This window comes from Vicugna pacos, chromosome 3, assembly GCF_048564905.1.
Source record: "Vicugna pacos chromosome 3, VicPac4, whole genome shotgun sequence".
NCBI lineage: Eukaryota > Metazoa > Chordata > Mammalia > Artiodactyla > Camelidae > Vicugna > Vicugna pacos.
Window position 1 is genome coordinate 42,405,440 of NC_132989.1, and position 22,375 is coordinate 42,427,814.

General features: G+C 35.5%; 1 protein-coding gene across 2 annotated transcripts in view; it reads right to left on the reverse strand.

The window, feature by feature from the left end:
- KCNN2 (potassium calcium-activated channel subfamily N member 2) overlaps nucleotides 1–22,375 on the reverse strand; it is a 364,774-nt gene that overhangs the window by 317,550 nt on the left and 24,849 nt on the right. The window contains exon 1 of one of the 2 annotated variants that reach the window (XM_072958082.1): nucleotides 10,309–10,363. The exons of the other annotated variant lie outside the window; for it this stretch is intronic. The gene's annotated coding sequence lies outside the window, so the exon portion shown is untranslated. Of the gene's footprint in view, nucleotides 1–10,308; nucleotides 10,364–22,375 lie in introns of those variants that run through there. 2 annotated transcript variants of the gene reach the window in all.

Sequence of the window (22,375 nt, forward strand, 5' to 3'; positions counted from 1 at the left end):
CATTTCCTTGATTATGTTACATAAGACTGTAACTTCCTTCCTGCTAGAAGACTTTTTCCATTGATTCAATCTGTTGCCAGCTTTGAGTAAATAAACTGCTGTATGGGGTAGCCTATACAGCCAAGAACTCAGGGAAGCCTTCAGCTAATAGGCAGCAAGGAGCTAATATTCTTCAAGAGGTGAACGGATAAACAAGCTGTGATATATCCATGGGATAGAATACTATTCAGTGATAAAAAAGCATGAGGTTTCAACTCATTCAAAGACATGGGTGATTCTTAGCTGCATTTTGATAAGTTAAAGAAGGCAGTCTTAAAAGGCTACATACTGTATAATTCCATTTGTGTCACATTACCACCATAATAAAACTGAAACAGTAGACAGATCAGTGGTGAGTGGAAATCTGGAGTGAATGGGTGTGTAAATGAAGCATAAGGGATTTTTTTTAGTAACAAAACTATTCTATATTATACAATAATGGTGTGCACATGGAAGCATACATTTGTCAAAACCCATAGAACTTTAGAGGAGAAGGAGTGAATTTTAATGTACACGAGTTTTTAAAAAATCACTTAGGAGTTCAGGGAATACCAGAACAGAATGCAGATTGTGAGAAAAGAATCTGTTTCAAAAAGCATTAAAAAAAAAATGGTGGGAGTTAGGGCAAGACAGTACAGACCTAGGAAATATTGGAAATAAGTAGAATTTGTAAGAATAAAGACAAAAGTAACCACACATAAGCACTGTCCCCTACTCTAGGGGTACAAGTGAACAATTCTTTAATCACTATTCGTGTCTACTGGAATCAAATACTTAATTAAGTGGATAACTGATGATGGGACCCAGGTTAAGTGGGAGAGATTACAGAAAACCAAGAAGAAAAGCCTAGAATGAGGTGGTACTGAATCAGGGTTGGATACATAAGTAGGAAGTTAACACAGATTCAGCTGAATATCCAGATCTAGACGTATGTATATTTATGGGTCCATACACATATTGCATTGCTTTGTCAGCTAATAGGACCGAAAAGCAATGACACCCCAAGAGCAGTAGTATGACTAACACCAGCTATAGGTTTCTAATTACATTCTCAAATCAAAGAAACCAGGGCTCCATGGAGAAATAGATTCAAGGAGTGGAGCGGGAAAGATACAAAGTGAGCCAAGAGCATCTTGTGGTACCAGAAAGTAAGGAATTGCTAAAAACAAACAAACAAACAAACAAACAACAATAACAAAGAAAACCATATGTTGGGAGTACATTAAGGGGACACAGGAAGTAATTCAAGGAGTGCCAAATGTCTAAAGCTGGAATAATTTGAGTAAAACATACATAAAGTAGTACTGGATTATAATGCAAAGTATGACATAAATATAGAGGAGGCTATACTAATGTAATTGAATGAATTAATGAATGAATGACGATCAACAAACCACCTGTGCAGAGAATTTACCTTTAAGGAGATACAGCGTAACTTTACACCCGTTGAAGTGTGGACTGCACCCAGTATCTTTCTTCCAATGAATATGTTACGCAAAAGAGGATAGAGAATGACTTTACAGTGGAGAATCCTGACAAACAGCACCCTAAACTAGGTGATTAAGACTAGCATCCACAATAAGTCATGTTAATAGTATGTACTTTTGATATGAGGTGTTAAGAAGGGTACTTTACCTCTGTGGTCACACTCCCAAAAGCCCATAACCATGGTCTAAATCATAAAAAAAAAAAAAATCTGATAGAGGGACAGATTACAAAATACTGGACCAAGACTCCTCAAAACTGTCAAGAGCATGAAAAACAAGCAAAAGTTTGAGAAATAGTCACAGCCAAGAGAAAACTAAGAATATACAGCAACTAAATGTAACAGGATATCCTGGATGGGATCTGGAACAGAAAAATGACATTAGGTAACAACTAAGGAGACAGGAGTAATGTACGGACTCCAGCTAATGATAGTGTATCAGTACTGGTTCATTAATTATGACAAATGTACCACACTAATGTACGATATTCATAATAGGGGAAATTGAGCGTGAGGTATATGGAAACTGTACTGACTTTGCAACTTCTCTATAAATCTAAATCTATTTTCAAATAAAAACATTTCAAAATAAGGCAAGTAAGAAACTGGGAGAAAATATTTACAGTATGTATGTATATGTATGTATGTGTGCGTGTATAAATATAAATAAAATACATATATGTCAAACAAATCTAACATATATATATGACAAATAACTGATCCAGAATATATTAAGAACTTCTACAAGTCAATAGTGAAATGAAGAACAACTCAATTTTTAAAATGCGCAAAAACCTTGAACAGACACTACAAAAAAGAAAATATGAAAGTGGCCAATAAGCCCAGGAAGCACAGGAAATGGAGCTCACCACTACTATTAAGAGGAAAATGCAAATTAAAACTCTATGGAGATAGCACTTTACAACCCTGGAAGAGTCCAAAGTGAAAACCCACAGCACCAAATACTGGGAGAACGTGAAGCAGTTGCTACTCCCATCCACTGCTGATGAGTATGTAAGATAAATAAACCACTCTGGAAAACTCCTTGACTATTTCTTACAACTTTAAATGTACACTTACCTTGAGATCCAGGAGTTACACTCCCATTTACCCAAGAGAATGAACACAAACATTCACAAAGTGTTTTAAAAGATTTATAAGACATTTAGAAGATTGCTCATTGCAGCCTTAACTACTAAAGCCTCAAATTGAAAATAACCCAACTATCAATTGATGGAACTGATAAATAAATTTTGGCCTATGCATTCAATGCCATATTGCTCAACAACAACAACAAAAAGTAAACTATTGATATTGCAACAAGATGGATGAATCTCAGAAAAATTATGTTGAGACAAAGAAACCAGATTTCCCCTCCAGAAATTTAATTATTCTTTTCATGTCAAGCTCAAGAAAAGGAAAAATTAACCCGTTACTTTAACCTGTTAAAGAAGTAAGAAATGTGTTAGAGAGTAATTGGAAGAGGGCACAAGGAAAATTTTTGCTGTAATGAAAATATTCTAAATCTTGATAATATTGTTGAATACATAAGCGAAACTTGCCAAATTATAAACTACAGTTCACTGTCCACATATTTTGCCTAAATGAAAAAAGACAAGAGACAGTGTGAACAATTTTATGGTGATGAATTAAATATAGATGAAATTAATAATTTCTTCCATCCAGAAAAGAACTCTCAGCAAACTACAAATAGATGCAAACCACAAACTTAACAAAGTGTTACTGACAAATAAACAGAAAATCTGCAGAAAACATCTTACTGGTGGAATATAAAAACCTTTCCCTTTGAGTTTTCCCCTACTATGTTATTCACAACAAGAAGGTCTGATAAAACCAGGTCTATTCAACACTGCCCTGGAGAATCTACCTAGAAAAAGAAAGAAAGATTGGAAACCAAGATAGAAAACTCTCATTATTTGTAGATGATGTGATAAGATACAAATTAACCTTGAGTAAGGCTACTGGATAGTTTATATACCAATTAGAAAATAAAATTTTAAAACAGTATCATGTCTAATAGCTTTAAATATCATTAATTACTTTGTAACAAATCTAATGAAAGAAATGGAACCAATAATACTGCAAAACATCACCGAGAGAAATTAAAGACCTAGATAAATGGAGCTTTTGATTATGTTATACTCAAGGATTGGAAGACTCAATATTATAAAGTTTTCAAATGACCCCAAAATGATGTATATGTTCGATGCAATCCTATTCAAAATGCAGCAGTTTTATTTTGGGTGGAAATTGGCAAGCCCATTCTAAAAGACAACTAACACGAAAGATGAACACTAGGAAAGGAGATCGGAAAGAAGAACAAAAGTGAAACACTCACATTATGAGAGATCAAGTTTATTATAAAGATATAATAACAAAAACACTGTGTTGTTGGCATAAGAGTAGACAAAAGACCATTAAAACAAAACAGAGTTCTGAAGCTTGCCTACATGTATATGGTTACCTACTTTATAAAAAAAAGATGCCACTGCTGAGGGAAATAATGGTTTCCCAATTAGATTATTTTGATACTTACATGAGAGGAGAAAATACCTTGGCCCTTAGACTTCATACATAAAAATCAATTCTGGATGGATTGAAGACTTAAATGTGAAAAGTTTAAAGCTTGTAAAAGATTTCCCAGAAGAGTATCTTCATGACCTTGCAATTGCCAAAGATTTCTTAAACAAAACAGGAATAGCATCAAGTATAAGCAAAAAGGTTGATAAACTGGACTTCATTAAAATGTAAAACTTCTGTCATCAAAAGTTACTATTAAAAGAATAGAAAAGTTACTATTAAGAGATGTCACCAAGTAGAAGATGTTTTCAATACATATATCTGAATGAAGACTCACAGAATCTATAAAGATGTTTTATAAATAAGCAAGAGAAAGCAAGAAAGCTATCTTTTTAATGAGTAAAAATATGGAACAGGAATTTCACCCAAAAAGATATTCAAATAACCAATAAACAAATATAAAGATATTTAATTTCATTAGTCATCAAGGAAATTTAAAGTAAAGTAAGATGTGTTATGCATCTGCCAAAACAGCTTAAAATAAAACAAACACAACATACTGAGTGTTTGTGAAGATGTACAGCACCAACAACAACTCTCATACATTGCTGCTATGATTTTAAACTAATGCAACAACTTGGAAATTAATACAACCACTGTGGAAAACACAGTATGGACTAAAGCTGTAAATCCTATCTGTAAATCCCATGAGCCAGCAATTCCACTCCCAGATACATCTACATCAGTAAATGTACATGTACAACAAAATACTTGTACAACACTTTCCAATAAAGAAAGAAACCAAAAACAACCCAAATGTTCACAAACTATAGAATGGGTAAATTGCAAAACTCAAATAATGGAATATTACATGACAACGAAAGGGAACAAAATATTTCACGCTGCAACATGAAACAACAGGTATAAATCTCATGAATACAACCGTGAGATGGCCAAATATAATGGAGTCCATTTTCTGTCATTCCCTTTATATTAACTTCAAAAACAAAGTTCCCCAGGCTGCTAGCAGTTCTCAAAATAAAATAATAAGATTCCTTTTTGAGAGTTGTTGACCGGAGGGAACACAGAGGAGTCCCCTGGAGAGATGTTAATATTCCCTTTCTTGATATGAGTGGTGATTTCACTGACTCTACACATATAAAAACCCATCTTTTGTGCATTACTATATTATATTTCAATTAAAACACATACCAGAACAAAAGTATAAATCATCCCAGAAGTCAGATACCTATGACTGATGGCACTGTAAAATGCCTAGAATCTTGGCAGAATCAAGCCTCCCTCCATATGCAAACCAACATACAAATCTCAGTATTTTCCAGAAGAACAGTTGGAGAAAAGAATTGTCATTAAAGCAGTTTCCACTGTCACCACCTTATCTCAGGGAGTTTGTGGCAAGTTACTCAACAAACAGAATGATTCAATACCAAAATGGCACAAACAGAAGGTTACTCCTGTAACTTGACAATTGTGCTATTAAGCTTAGAAAATGATTAAATTAATTTTCACAAAAATGTGGCTGATTCAACTGTTCTACTTTTTTTTCTTTAAACTACTGGCTTTTTAGTGTTGACTTAAGTAGCTCCAACTTTGAATCTTTACCATCAGATCACCAGTATTTAAATACCATGATTTTAAAGGTTCATTGTATTAAAAGCTAATTTAAATACTTATCTTCAACTCAAACTTTTGAAATGCTTATTTGATAAAAGAAAGTCTCAACATTGGCCATGTGGTCCTAGGAAATGATTCTCTTTCTGATTTTTATATTGACACTCCACATCTATGTCTAAATACATACACAGAACAGTAATTTAATTTTATTCTACTTTGTTTCCTCTACCTGCCCACATCTTCCAGGTTGTATTTTCTCTACAAATTTGCCCTTGTAAGGCTAGCCATATAAATGTGATTCTTTCTAGAACACTGTGGTTTTAATTCTGGCAAGTATGGACTACCAGTTGTACAGGGATTCTTTAGGACAAGAATACAGAAAAAAATTAGCCAGGCCTTACCAAGTGAGGATGTCAGAGAGTAACATTCTCTTCAAATCTTTTTTTCTTAATAAAATTGCTATTATTTATTCATATAAAAGCAACATCAGTCTTCGACTAAGCCCTACTTACATTAGGTGTTAATAATGTTTAGACCAAGATGTCAAGAAATTGCAACCTCTAAATACATAAAAAATGTAGTTTTTAACAAAATCACGGTCCTTGCACAGAAGCATTTACGACGCTTGTTATGAGTTCAAAAGCCTGGGCTCCTCCCAGTGCCATGGAGATAGGCCCTGGGACCCTAAAACTCAACAATTCCTCAGGTGATTCTTATTCTCATTGTTATTAAAGTTTGAGAATCACTGGGTTGGGTCTTATGAAAGGTTTGTAATCACATACCAGAGAAAGAAGGTCCAAACCATAATCTGTTAATCAAGGTCCCCAGCTGGTGGTTTAGGGCCTTTATGGAGGCTAAATTCTTCAAGTATGGTCTCCAGACCCCCAATATCAACATCACTGGAGAACTTGTAAGGCCCCACCCACAGCTACTGAATCAGAACCTTTGGGGATGAGGCCCAGAAGTCTGTTTTAACAAGCTTTCTAGATATTTTGATATATAACTAAGGTCTATTGACCACTGCCCTAAAAAAAATGGTCACACCTCCTTTCTCCCCCACCTACTATTGAGCTATATTGCCACTATATTCATATGTTTCCCTTGCCAGAGAACATAACTTAATTTTAAAAGGAAGAGCATAGGTATAAATAGCAAACTAATTCAGAAATCATCCTTGAGATCAAAAACTTTAAGGTACTGCTCCTAGACATTTGTACATTTTGCCCCTAACACTGTAGAGACTAAGAAACAAACTGTGCCTTGACCTTTAACCACCTGCTTATAATTTATTATAAAGTTAAAACACTTGCTTTCCCAAGACTATTTTTCTCTGTTCTAAGAGAACTCTTCATTTGATTCAAGAAAAAATTACTTTTTTCATTCTGAAGATTTAGTCTATATTTCACCTTCAGAGTTCTAAACCGCCAGTCCCTGAGTATTGATTCCTACATTTCTAGGAGATAGAGAGAAAAACAAAAGGAATGAAATGATTCCTTGACACTGTAAACCTCCCTAACAGTTTCCTTTCATTCTGAGAAGAATTTTTTGGCAGTGATACTTCTAAATCCTCTCTTCTCCTGGACCCACAAGAGTTGATATTATCAATGCATGCATGGATACAGAGGCATACACTTATGAATCTAGATGCTTCTGCTAGCCACTACCCCAATTCATTACGCTTTTTCCCCTCTGGCTTTAACAATAACATAGCTAAAATTTAAAATAAAATTTCCTAAAATTATTAAAATACAGACAAGTATAAAGAAAGCACTATGACCCATGATCATTAACAATCATTATCCTGTTAGGAAGAGAACTTGTTTACTTTTTATAAAATAGAAATTAATGCATAGTGAGAAAGCTAAAACAGTACCATGAAGTATAAAATTAAAAGGAAAGACCCTTGCTAGCCCCTACTCTCAGTCTACAGTTAGCCACTATCAACAGATTCACAGATTCATATGTACAATTTCATAAAAAATAACGTATGTCCTTTTTGTTTATACAAAGGAAATCATACCATGTATAACCTTAGGAAGTTATTTAAAACATATCACAAGTCCCCTTGTAAATATATTCTTTACCTAGTACTGAAGCAGAAAGAACTTCAATTATATAAGTATTACAAATTAAAAATGAAAATGAGACAGAATCACTAATACAGATTTAATAACAAATCTTTTTAGAAAATTTTCTATGCAACTCAATGTGAAATGGAAAAATTCTTAGAATCGTAAAGCTCACCAAGACTGAATCAAGAAGAAATGGAAAATTCAAATAGACCATTACTAGTAGAGATTGAATCAGTAATCAAAAACCTTCCAACAAAGGAAAGTCCAGGACCAGGTGGCTTCACTGGTGAATTTTACCAATCATTTAAGGAAGAATTAACACCAGTCCTTCTCAAACTCTTTCAAAACAATCAAAGAAGAAGGAATGCTCCCAAACACATTTTATGAGGCCAGCATTATCCCGATACCAAAACCAAAAAAGGACACTGCTAGAAAGGAAAACTACAGGCCAATATCCCTCTTGAACATATTTACAAAAATTCTCAATAAAATACTAGCAAACTAAACTTAGCAGCACACTAAAAGAATCATTTGCCATGATCAAGTGGGATTTATCCCTGAAATGCAAGTGTGGTTCAACATGTAGAAATGAATCAATGTGATAAATCACATTAATAGAATGCAATAAAAGAATCATATGATCACCTCAATAGACAAAAAGCATCTGACACAATTAAACATCCATTCATGATAAAAATGGCTTACCAAGAACGTGTATCAACATAGTAAAGACCACCTATGACAAACCCACACAGCTCTCTCTATTTGCAGATGACTTGATTTTCTATATATAAAAATTTAAAGATTCAACAGCAACAAAAACCTGTTAGATCTAATCAATGAATTCAGTAGAGTTGCAGTACAGAAAATTAACACATAAAATCAGTATAGTTTCTATACCTGAAAATAAATTTTTTGAAAAATGAAGAAATCAAACCAATTTACAATAATATCAAAAACAATAAAATACTTAAGAATAAATTTAACTAAGCAGGTCAAAGATCTCAACTCAGAAAACTACAGGGCAATCAATGATGAAACAAATCAAAGAAGAAAATAAATGGAAAAGCATCTCATGTTCATGGATTAGAAGAACTAATATTGTTAAAATGGCAATACTACCAAAGCTATCTATATATTCAATGTAGTCCCTATCCAGATTTCAATGTCCTTTTTTTTACAGAAGTAGAAAAACACTTAAAATTTATATGAAAACAATGAAAAATTAGAAATAAAAAATAAAATGTAGCCAACGAAAAATTAAAGTGAAATTGGTGAATTTGTGGGAAAACAAATTAAGTTGAATTAAAAAGAATTAACCTAGAAGTTTACCTGGACAGGTTCAAGTCTTTAAGGAAAAGATAGTTTTCATGTTATGTCATGCAAATTTCCAGGTCACAGAAAAAGAAAGACAAATTATAAAGCAAGCATAACCTGTGTATGAGAATTTGGCAAACTCAGTCTAACAAACATAAATTAAAAGTTACTGGCAAATCTTATTTGTAAATTAAAAATGCAAAGATTCTCGATAAAATATTAGAAAATCTAACTCATCTACATATTGAAAGAACAAAAGAACTAAAATCAAGTAGATTTTATTCAACTAATTACAGGATGTTTTAATAGTAGGACATCAATTATCTCAACTTATCATATAAACTCCACTAGACTCCATTTCCCAGGAAGGCAGGATGCAGGACCTTTGGAGTTTTTACCCCTATATTATATTCAATGCCAAGCACAATGCCGGGGACAAAATATAATTTTAATAAATATGTCACAAAGTAATGAATAAATCAACCAATTAAGTCAATCAGAAAAATCAAAAGAGAAAAGTAATGGTTATTGATAAGTATTCAAAGTTACTTGAAGAAAGTCAACATCTATCACTGATGAAGAAATTGTGTTATACTACGAATAATAAAACTTCATTAATATGAAAAAGAAAATCTAAGCCAAATCATCACCAATATTACACTGAACAATAAATTATCAGACATTCTTCTTATTCATCAGAATAAGTCAACAATAGCCATTAATTTTAAATCATTTCTTGAATTAAGCCAAGAAAGAAGAGGTGTAATATTCATGAGTATCTAGAAAATCCAAGAAAATTGTTTCAAAAGTTAACTGAAAAAGGATGAGCAGGTACAATAAACTGTTAACAGTAGAAACTGGATATTGGGTATACGGATATTGACTAAAAAATGCTTTCAACTTTTCAGTATGTTTGAAATTTTTCACAGTAAAATGTTTGGGGAAAAAAGATTAAAACTAACAAAGTACTTCAGCAGCATGGTCAGTTCAAAAGACAAACACAAATTGAGTAACTACACTAAAACCACAGTAACAACTTTGGAAAAATAACAGATGAATGACCATATTTGGCTGACAAAAATAATATAAAATATCTTAGAATAACCATAACAAAAAATGGTAGCATAGGTAAAATTTCAAATTCCTCTTTTAACTAACTCAGACAAAGGAACTAAATATGTATCACCAAGCAAAACCAGCTGAGGACTGAGGACTTACTTATTCATGAACTTCCTTCAGGATTAACTTTAATTCCTGAAAATTTCATGAACCTAATAAAAAAAGAAAGCAAATATGATAACCTATTAGCAACAAATTACCTTAGTATTTTTGACAGCAAAAATAATGTGAAGTATATTTGATGTTTTAAAATTACAAGATAATATGATTAGCTGAAAGTATTACCGAAACACTCATAAATGGAAATATAATTTATTTTGATTTTTTTTTTAGGACTCTCAAGGTTGACTCATGTCATTTCATCAATGCAATTTTGTTTGACTTACAGATGATTGGTATTGACTACTAAACAGGAAGCATCTCATAACAGAAGCAAACAAGACTAGCAAACAGAATCCTGCCAGAGGAGTTGGTATGCTTTTGCTCTTAGCTTCTTTGTTGTGCTTTTAGCTTTTGCATGTGCAGATGTCTCATATCTAGATGAAATGTCTTTCTGTAATAACTATTTATATTTCACTGAAATATATATTCAATCGAAATATATCTCAATTACAATTCCATATTGATGGAGACCTTAGCAATCAAAACACCTCTAAAGATGAACTGTGGGCAGACAATAATGGACTCTGTGGGTGTGCCAAGATGAGTGGGACATAGCTGCTGCCCTCGGAAACTGACAAGCTCCAGTCTAGGGTGACAAATGAGCCGAGATCACAACATAGTATAGCCAGTGACAGAACATTTCCGACAGTCTATAATTGCACTTAAAATGAATAAATGTGCTGTAACTTAACGTGTTCATTAACAAATAGAGAAGATAGGGTAGGTGACCCCAGATAAGCCACTTAGCCTCTTGCAGCCTCCAGTTTTTCTGAGCGTTTCTTTGTTTCTGCAACAGGACTATTCCTACTCCCTAAGCACCACTCTCTCTTCATCTCTAAGAGCTTGCAGTTAAATCAGCCTGAACATTCTTTCTCCATCTATCTCACCTTCCTTCGTTTTCCTCAGCCTGTCTTTTTCATTCAGACCTCAACAGAGATGAAACATCTTCTCAGGAACCCCCCTTCATCCCCCTAGTTCTGAGATAGATGTCCTTCCTGTGAGCTCTCACAGAAACCTGGTCATGTTGTTTTTATCACTTGTGTATTTGCCTATTCTTGTATTTTCTTCTCTAGCCTGGGACTGTTTCGTCTTTTTCACTATTTTATCTCCAGGAAGCAGGGTGTTGCAGCTGGTGCTTTGCAAACCATAGGTAATATCATTCTGTAAACCATCATGTGAATGGTGACTCCTAGAGATGTATGTACAGGATACAATCCACACTGGGTCTACTGTAAATCTGTCATGTCAAAGTCTTTATATGTTTGCGGGATGAATAATATCAAACCAAATAATTCCTAAAATTCCTCCAATTCTAAAATTCCATGACTATTTCTAACACTTACAAAATAGATTCCAGTATAAATTACAAAAACTGCCAAATTACATCCACAAAACTCACACACACATCAAATAATATTAACTTAGAATTTACAGGCACACTCAGTTTTACTATGCAATCAAATGAATTACAAATTATAGTAATAATAGTAAAAGATATTTATTGAAGCACTTAATATAAGTAGATACATCTACCTGCAAACCTGTAAGTACAATAATAAAGATATTGTACATTTGAAAAAAGATCTACAAGGTTGATATATTTATAATTATGTATTAATATAGGATTCTGTCATCACTATGGACATAAATTATTTTTCACTAAGTGTTTAATACTTTATTACTGTCACTATTTTTCTAACATTCAAATTGTCCAAATTTGGTTACTAGAAGTCCTCTCCTGAACCTTTTGACATCTCCTATCAGTTTGGGGGCACTTCTTACTTTAAACTTAATTTATACCAGAATCTGTAATTTCTGCAAGGAGCTTTAATTTCTTGCATTTAGGAACCAAGGATGGGGCTCTAAGTATCTTAGTGCCACTGAAGACTCATCACTTCTAGACCCTTTAGGCATATAGAACACATATAAACACACACATGTAATATGCATACTTATTATATATATTCATACTGAAACATTCAAGGAGAAACTTCATCCTCTTCTTTTCTCATTCCATATTTTTATTTTCCCTCCTGCACAGAATACTGTTTTCTAAGAATAATACATTAACTTCTTTGATTAATTCTTTAATATACAAAATTCAGCAACACTACACCCATACCACTTCCAACAAACTTACCAAGTTAATATTTTTTTGGAATTCATTTTGCTCTTAGAATATCTCCTACTAAATGGATAAAATCAGAGAACTATATATAAAAGTTATTGGACTAATTTTTTCTTGTGGTTATAAAGTTGATAAATATTTAAAGTCAATTAACTTTAGTTTTTTTTTTCCTATTCTTTAAAATTCATTTTTCCTTTTGGAATATGTAACACATTAACATGGTTCAAAGGTCAAATCTACATTAAAATTACACTCAATGTCTCATTCCTTTCTACTCTATTTTTCTACACCAACTGTAAATGACTAATTTCATTTACTTTTGGTCTATGAGACTGAGATACGTTGGGATGTTTAAATTAGGAATAAAGATAAAGTAATGGATTGTAATTTATAAAGTAATACATGGAGCATCTCATATTCCTATGGAGTTAATATCAAAGGGGCACATTTTATTGATGGCATTTTATATTTTAAAGATAAATATATTTAGTGACTTAGCTGAACATTGTTTTAATTTTATAAATCAAATTTTAATATGTTAAGATAAATTTTTTTTATGTAAGGACATCTTTAACAACAATAGAAAACAATGATTAGTCATTCTATAGACAGTCTTGACTAAGTATCTTTTTAGTTTTTAAAAGTAGGCACTAATACGTTGCAAAAAAATTAATCTGGTCAAAAATACTTTTTTTCCAAAGAAACTTAAATAGCTCAACTGTCAATGAACTCTAAATGTGAAGCCTCAAGACTTGACTTGTAGTCTTAACTCTGCCTCGAAGTAGTTGTTGGGGCTTGGGCAAGAAATTTCACTCTTCTAAGCCTCCGTTTTCTTATCTGCAAAATTAATACGAATGTGGGAAAAGGGCACGGGATAACCTTTTTTCAGTCCAGCAATTTGTGACTTTTATAAGCTGTAATCACTAATTATGTCTATACTATAGCGATTCTCAAACTTTATTGTTCAAACTATTCACTTCATTGGCCATTCATTATAAGCCACTTACCAGCCCTTATAACATAGGTCTGGGCTGGGTCCCAGAAATGTCCATTCTTAACAAGTGTCCCAGGTGATATGATTACAGATGACCCATGGACCACACTCTGAGAAACTCTGGACTATACATTCATGTGTATGACTGGTCCCAAGTTGAATAAGCCTTAATATTGAAGGAAGAACTTGGCTACCTGTGTTGGAAGGTTCTATTAGTAAATGTTTCTTTGTCTAAAGAAAATTTTTGTCACAGCAAATGCGATGAACTATTTATTTTTAAAATAAAGTCAATCCTTAGGAGAGAAGCCAAGTAAAACTGCTTCAAGTCATTTATATTTTAATATAAATAAATATGTCAAGTTATGTAATCCTAGAGCTGAGAGAGATATTAGTGAATTAATTCAAAACCTCAATTACACAATACTGTCTGAGAAGCAAAGGCTTTGTTCAGTCTGATAATGAGCATCATGTCAGATTCAAGACTGGAGTCAAAACCCTGCTCCAAGTTTCATGTCCTGTTCATGAGCACAGAACCCTTCTTTTCTCTGAGAAGCCTTCTGTAAGAGGTATGGTAAATTGAACGATGGCCTCCAAAGCTGTATGGACACGTCGTCATCTGGGGAACCTATGAATGTTATCTTACCTGGTAAAAGGGGCCCTGACGTTATGAAGTTAAGGACCTTGAGATGGGGAAATTATCCTGGTGGGTCTAATGTAATCTTAAGGGTCCTTAAAAGGGGGAGACAGCAAAGTCAGACACAGAAGGCCAAGTAATGCCGCAGAGGGAGAAAAGGTGATGAGTCAAGGAACAAAGACAGCTTCCAGAAGCTGGGAAAGGCCAGAAAGTGGATTCTCCCTCAGATCATCCAGAAGAAACCAGCCCTGCCGTTAGCTTGCTTTTATCTCTGTGAAACTCACTGTGGGCTTCTGAATCCCAGAACAGTAAGATAATAAACTTGTTTTGTTTTAAGGCACTAGGTTTATGGTACTTTTTTATAGCAGCAAAAAGAAACTAATACAGGAAGTCAGAGCCCTGGAGACCAATTAGCATAAACGTGGGAGGAGGAACCACGGAGGAAGTGGACCAGGCCCTTGACAAGGTGACCCACTTGATGAATCTGGGTGGAGCCAGTGGCCAGTCTCAGAGCTTAAGGCATAACAGAGGTTCTAATTAAAGACTGTGTATTCCAGTACTTGAAATGGGAATTTCATCTGCTTTATCCATTAAGCTCGGATAAATGTTAAACACACACAAGAGACACTTGTGACTCACCAGCTAGGGGGCACAGTTTCCAGCAGTGCTAATGAATTTTCACAGATACTGCAACACTCTTTGTTTTTATTCTCCTTTTAAATGCAGGAACTCAGTGGCAGGTCAGATAGTGTGTAACCAGAACAGACTGAAATTGAGTGGACTCAGCAGGAATCACCTCTCCAAACAAAGCTACTTCCCACCATTTTCACCAATATTTAACCTGCAATGTCGGGGGGTGGGGGTGCTTCTTAAAAAGTTATTTCTAAAAGAATTTCTTATCAAGTGTAACCATAGATTAGGTCTACCCTTCAGACTTCATACATTCAGGATCCCGTTACAGCAAAAGGTAAGTGCCAGAACACAGAGTCAGATAGACCCGAGTTCAAATCTTTTGTCTTCCACTTACTAGCTGGGTAACCATGGGCCACTTGCTTGGTCTCTCTGAGTCACCTCTGTAATCTATAAATAGAAGTAACACCAGAACCTGCTTCATGAGGGTCATGGAAAGATTAAATGAAATACAGTACAGAAAGTATTCTTAGTTCAGTTGCTATTATTTCGAGCTGCCCTCTGAAGGATTAAAAATAATTGTTCTGTCTTTGAGCTTTTTTTCTTTTCTATCTGCTTGGTGGATCCCTTGAGTTTCCGTGGCAGAGTCTCAGGGACTTCCTGCTGAGGAAGAGTGAAACCAGTGGGGCTCTGGCTCTTCCACACATGTTCCACTAGGGCTGCCACCTATTAGTCCAGTGGAGGGGTAAATGACACTTCTGTGTGTGCACTAAGTGTGGGGGAACTTCCCTCCCTGCCATTTCCACCCTTCCTTCCCCATCAAGCACACTGCACATTATCTCTCCATTCCTAGCAGAGGTTTGTACAGAGTCTCAAACAATAAGTCTGCGAGGGCTTTCTGGCATTTGTGACAGAAGCCTTAGCTCTCAGAACTGGGAGTGGATGGGGACGTGCAAGGAGGGAGAGGTCAAGGTCTGTGGGAAGACGCAAGGCTTGGCAGTTCCAGGGAAGAGAGGAACTGTCCGGAGGCTTCAGTGATACAGTTCACACTTGGGGGAGATGAGAAAGGTCTCAAGGTGTAGGTCTGAATTCTGACCAATATACCCTGACAGAGAGATAGGAGGGGAATGATACCCTGTGGAATGACCATGTGAGGTATGGGTTGTCATTACATAACTCAGTTACAAGTCTCTTTACCAACTGGACAGTGCAAGTCCTTATTTTGATTGTATTAAGTAACATAACTTATAATTCCAGACTGTGTTACCCAATCAGCCCAGGACCCAGCGCACCATGGTCAAAGTTGGTGCATCCTTCTCTGTTTTATGTCTTTTAACCTCCAAACTGTGGACTCCCAGATGAGAATAGGTTGCTGCCTTGATAGTATGTGCTAAGTACTTTAAATGCCTGATCTCGTAGAACTGTGACAACAAGACTTACAAAAACGTATTCTTGTTGGGTGATGGTTGAGATTCATGACCAAGGTCCTGGAACCTAGGGAGTGACAGAGTCATGTCTGTTTGACTGCTAAGCCTGGCTCTCTGCCAGTAAATTATGCTGCTCCAAGGCAGTGGTCTCAACCTGTGGACTCCAGACCCAGGGGACCATCAAGTTACAGTGAGGTGTCTGCAAATCCATATGCACATTTTCCATAGACCAGATACGTACTAACATAGGCCATTTTTAACTATATGAAGTGCAGTGTGCTTAATAAAAGACCAACTCACTCACAGATTTATTGAGCTATTTTAGGCACCATGTGAAAAGGACACAGAAGGTGCATATATGGCGCCCAATCAGAAAGCCAGGTAGCAGTTACTGGTTATAGAGGGAGATCTGAGTACAAGCGATCAGAACATGTGAAGAAAAGAATTCCACCCTGGGGAAGGAGAGCGAGCTAGGAGGAGTGAGGCAAACCAAGCCCTTGAAGAAGCCTGCTGTACTACACAGAAAAACAAAGAAGAGGTAGATAAGGAATAAAGACCATGTGGATGGTTGTTAAGAGCATGGCCTCTGGAAAAATCAGAATTGTATCTCAGTTCTGCGACTTGCTTTGTGACCTTGGGAAATAGAACTTGTTAAACAGACTCTTTTAGGATATAATTTGTAATCGCATCATGTTGCCAAATCTGCCCCAGGATCCAGTGTGCTTAGGTCAACATTTGTGCCCAGTTCTACCTCCAAGTTATCTTCCTCCTGCGAGATCTGTGGAGATGTTTTGAGCACTAAGGGAGACAATATAGGTAAAACATTTAGTACACTGCCTGGCAAATGTTGCTCTAAGCCTTGCAGTGAGGTTTACATGAGATAAGGCACGATGCTGGAAACCTCACAAGCGGTCAGCAAAATGCCAGTTATTAAGCAGGTCTTTGGCCAAGTTCTGCTTCTTCTCTCTCCGTGGGACCCAGTGATGCTCTGTGTTCAAGCCTGCCAGGAACAACTGAGGTAAATGGAAGAGTTCTCTACATGTTAAGAGAGAAAAAGTTGCCACAAATCCTTCAGCTTCTACTCTATAAGAGAGGGCCAGAGGCATGTGTCAGACTATGTTTAAAATAAGACAGGTGATTTAAAATGACAGCAAAGAACATATTAACAGCCATAAAAAGGAACAGGTAGTAGAGAAAATTAGCAATGAAAAATATACAGGAAAACATATTAAAAAGTGGGATGGAATTATCAAAAAGCACAGAATACTCCACTATGTGGTCATCCAGAAACAATAGTGAGACCCCCTAAGTCTCTAAGGAAATAGTCTACATTAGGAGAGCTCTGATTCAAAAAGCAAAGCAGGAGTGTGTGCAATCGATTTTAGAAAGATTTCAATCCCATAATGTTCAAAATAAGTTTTCATAAAGTTTTTGGTGTTTAAAGTGTTCCTTTAAAATCCACTTACGGAGCTGCTGTTTCTCCAGCAAAGCTAAATTGGGAGGTGTTACTGTATTTAACCTTTACAGAATCACATTACTTGTTTCTTTTCTTTTCTTATTGTTCACGAAATGAAGAAGTATTTTTTCTCAATTCTAAATAAGCCCACTGTGCTGACATCGGGGCTCACAGGATGACAGGTGACTGCCCTGGGACAGGCAGGCCAGCCAACACATGTTGAAACAAATGGGGACACTTTCTTTTACCTTCATCTGTCCAGGTGACTCTCCAAGAGTGGAGACCCGTTGTAAGATAAAATGGTCAGCTTGGATCCATCCTAAGCACCTTCAGAATCAGATTTCAAATGGCTCAGGCCTGGCAGGTGTAGATCAATAGGTAATCTATTTGGGGAAGACCTAGAGCATGGACACCTGGTCCCGAGGGGGCAGGACAGGCAAAGAAAGTCACAGCAGAGCCAGGGAGCTATCAGACATCACCTCTCTGCTAGGGTGTGAGGAGAAGAGCTTATCCAGTCAGATCAGCAAACTTTCTTATGGGAACAACAATGGCAACCACACACACAACAAAACAAAACAACAAAACAACCTTCAAAACCACCACAAGATGCTTATTACTAAGCAGCATGGTAATTGGCAGACAGAATGGTTAGTTGAAGTGAGAAGAAACGTTATTTAAGCCTACTCTACTATACATGGTTATAGATTCATTACTGAATCTCACAGAACCTTCATTTTTCATGTGGGAAATGAGGCAGAAGTATCCGTAACAGGGAAAACTCCTTAGGTTGCAAGTCAAAAAAAATCCACTGTTATGAACTGACCATTTGTATCCCCCAAATTCTTATGTTGAAACCCAACTCCCCAATGTGATAAGCCTTTGGATTTAGATAAGGTCATGAGGATGAAGCCTTCAGGTATGATACTAGCACCCTTTTAAGAGTCACCAGAACATGCTTCTCTCTCTGCTGTGTGAGGGTGCCAGAGAAGTCAACAGTCTACAGCCGGAAGAGGGCTGCCACCGGAACTCGACCATGCGGACACCCTGATTTCCCTTTTCCAGCCTCTCGATCTCTCAGAAATGGATTTCTGTTGTTTATAAGCCACCCAGTCTATGGTGCTTTGTTATAGCAGCCCAAACAAAGAGAAGCCATCTTAAACCACCTTAAGGAAAAAGGAATTTATTAACTCACAAAATGTAGTCAAATTGCTGGATCCAGGGGTTCAACCCATTGAGTGACCCTTATCTTTTTGCTTCATCTGTGCTCATCTTGCCAGAGTAACCCTATTTTCTCCTACTCTAGTCAATGTAGATTTTTAAAGCATCTCCAAATTCCTATCCATCTAGTAACATGAGTCCAAAAGCAAGAAGACAGTTTCTCTACATCCATTTCAGCAGGCAAGTGCCCGGGAGAACTCATGTAAGGCCCTTTGGAATCACAGACCAGACTCCATAGCCAGAAGACAGCAGGGGACTGTGATTAACAGCCTTACTTGGAACCATGACAGCAGGGGAGGGATTTCCCTGAGGAAGCTGAAAGATGGCTACTGGTATCAGAAAAAAGGAAACTGGCAAAAGTGCTGAGCAGAGAAAACTGTAAGGATCATAGACTGCCTTTCTCAGGATGGTAATATGAGGATTAAAATAATGTTAAAACTGCTTTACAAACCATCAAGCTCTAGTCAGATGTCCTTATTCAATTTTTATTTGTATCCTCCCCTCAAATTTCATAACTGTAAAGATCTACTGCATGTAGTATGAAAAGAAAGTCTATTATAAGACAATTTAGATTTCTGTCACGTTCCTGACTATGGCGATGGGCTACTGGTTCTCAATACGTCTTCAGATTTGAGGTCTAAAGTATGACAATACTTGTTCAGGTCTGACTAAGGGAAGAATTCCTTCTGAGAGAAGGATGAAAAAGAAAATAAGTTATAGACTTTCCTCACTGAAGAAATTGAATAAGAGGAGGCAAAGTCTACAGGAATGGTTATACAGGCAGTCTCTCCTGTAGGACACATAAAGCTGTGAAGACTGTATTCAGCCTTCCAATTTTAAATAATTATCCACGCCTCTTCTCTGCAAAGCAATAAAACCAGTTCTCCTACTCAGATTATAAATGTACTGATGCACTTTTTTCCTGGAAATTTTAGCTCATCGTTGTGCTATCTGGGTATGTCACAGAAGACAACTTAAGAGAGTCAGAGTATCCAGATTTTATTTCTCACTCTTAAAGCTTCTTGACCACTGTTGACTGCACAGGTTTTCCTATGTCTTTACCCATCGACTTATATAGCACAATAAGACACACCACCTCTCAGACTTTAGATCACTAAAAATCTATGAAACTGCCTTTGCTCTAAATACACAAAAAGATACCTGGAATGACAGCACAGTATAATTCACATTCCCAAATTTAGCTTTTCCATTTAATTAAGGGATATCTATTGACTCAAACCCCTCAGTTTTTTCCTGAGACCCAAACCTGAAAACAAAAACATCCATTCAACCTCTAACCTCACAAGGAAAATGTTGTAAAACAATAAAGGTATTAAGAAACATTTAGAGAAACATATTCAGATCCCTCATTTGTATTTAAAGTACATAGAAGGAGGACTGAAAAATTCTGGAAGTTTTCGTAAACTTAAATTCTTCAACTACCTATTATCCAAGACAATGGTTTAATGCACATTATGTCCCAGTAAGCACAAGTTAGTTAACAATAATTATTTTTAGAGGTTTCAATAATCTTTCAGCAATGGGTGGAATAAAGATAAAATTAAGCAAGATAAAACTTAAAAAAACACTAACAACTGACTTAATGACGTTTACAGAACAATTTACTCAAGAAATTCAAAATAAAATTATTGTCAAGTGCACTTGGAACATTTACCAAATTTAATGATATGCTGGGCTATAAAACATGTCTCAATAAATTTAAAAGGACTGAAATTTTGCAGAATGTGTTCTCTTACACAACAGAATTGAACCAGAAATCATTTTTTTTAAATCTATAGTAAAAGTGAGGCTAAAAGGTTAATATACAAAAGTCAATTGCTTTTCTATATACCAACAATAAGCAACTGCAATTTGAAATTAGAAACATAACATCATTAATAATAGCATCACACAAAATGAAATATGTAAGTCTAATAAAATATGTACATGATCTCTATGGGGAAAACTACAGAATGCCAATGAAAAGCAATTAAAGAGGATCTAAATAAATGGAGAGAGATTTCATATGCATAGATTAGAAAATTCATTATCATTAAGATGTCAGTTCTTCCCAACTTGACCTATAGATTCAGCACAATCCCAATCACAATCTCAGCAATCTACTTTGTGGAAATCAACAAACTGCTTCTACAGTTTTTAAGAAAAGGCAAAAGACTCAGAATAGCCAACACAATATTGAAGAAAAAAAAAGTTGCAGAACAGACAAAACTGACTTCAGGAGGTAATAAAATGCTGCAGTAATCTAGACAGCACAGCACTGGAAAAAAAAAATCGACACATGTAATCAGTGAAACAGAACAGAGAACCCAGAAATACATCCACACGAAGTTAACTGCTTGTTGACAAAGGAAAAAGGCAAATCCACAGAGAAAGCACAGTCTTTTCAACAAATGGTGCTAGAATAACTGGATATCGACATGCCACAAAAATTGATCTAGACAAAGACTTTACACCTTTTACAAAAATTAACTCAAAATGGATCACAGACTTAAATGTAAAACACAAAATCAGAAAATTTCTAAAACATGCGAGAAAATCTGGGAGAACTTGGATTTGGTATTTCATAGAGAAAAACCTAAAGCAGGATGCATGACAGAAAAAAATTTGTAAGTAGGACCTAATTAAAGTTAAGATTTTCTGCTCTGTGTATGACACTGCTAAGAGAATATAAAGATAAGCTAAAGACTCAGAAAATATTTGCAAAACACGTATCTCATAAAGGACCTGTACCTACAATATACAAAGACTCTCAAAACTCAATGATAAGAAAAACAATTAAAATGGGCAAAAAATCTAAACAAACACCTTATCAAAGGCATGTAGATGACAAATAAGCATCTGAAAAAAAGCTCCACATCACATGTCATTAGGAAATTGCAATTTAAAGCAATGAGATACTACTATATATTTCTGAGAAACGCTAAAATTTTAAAAACTGACAATATCATATGCTAAGGAGGATGTGGAGCAAGAATTCTCATTCATCATTTTGGTGAGAAAACAAAATGATACAGCCATGTTAGAACATAGTTTGGTGTATGTTTTTTCCAAAACTAAGCATCATCTCATTGTATTATCCAGCAGTCACAAACCTAGGTATTTATCCAAATGATTTGAAAATACAGCCACACAAAACCCTTCATGTGAAATGTTCACAGCAGCTTTATTCATAATTGCCAAAAACAGGAAGCAGCTAAGATATTTTTCAAAAGGTGAAAGGAGATGTAGACTGGTAGAGCCACACAGTGGAATATTATTCAGCAATAAAAGGAAATGAGCTGTCAAGCCATGAAAAAACAAGGAGCAACTTAAAATACATACTACTAAGTGAAAGAAGCCAGTCTGAAAAAGCTACATACTGTTTGATTCCAACATTCTGAAAAAAGTAAAACTATGGAGACAAGAAAAATGTTAATGGTTGCCTAGAAGAGAGCGATGAATTGGGGGAGCAGAAGGGATTTTTAGGGCAGTGGGACTATTCTATATGATACTGTAA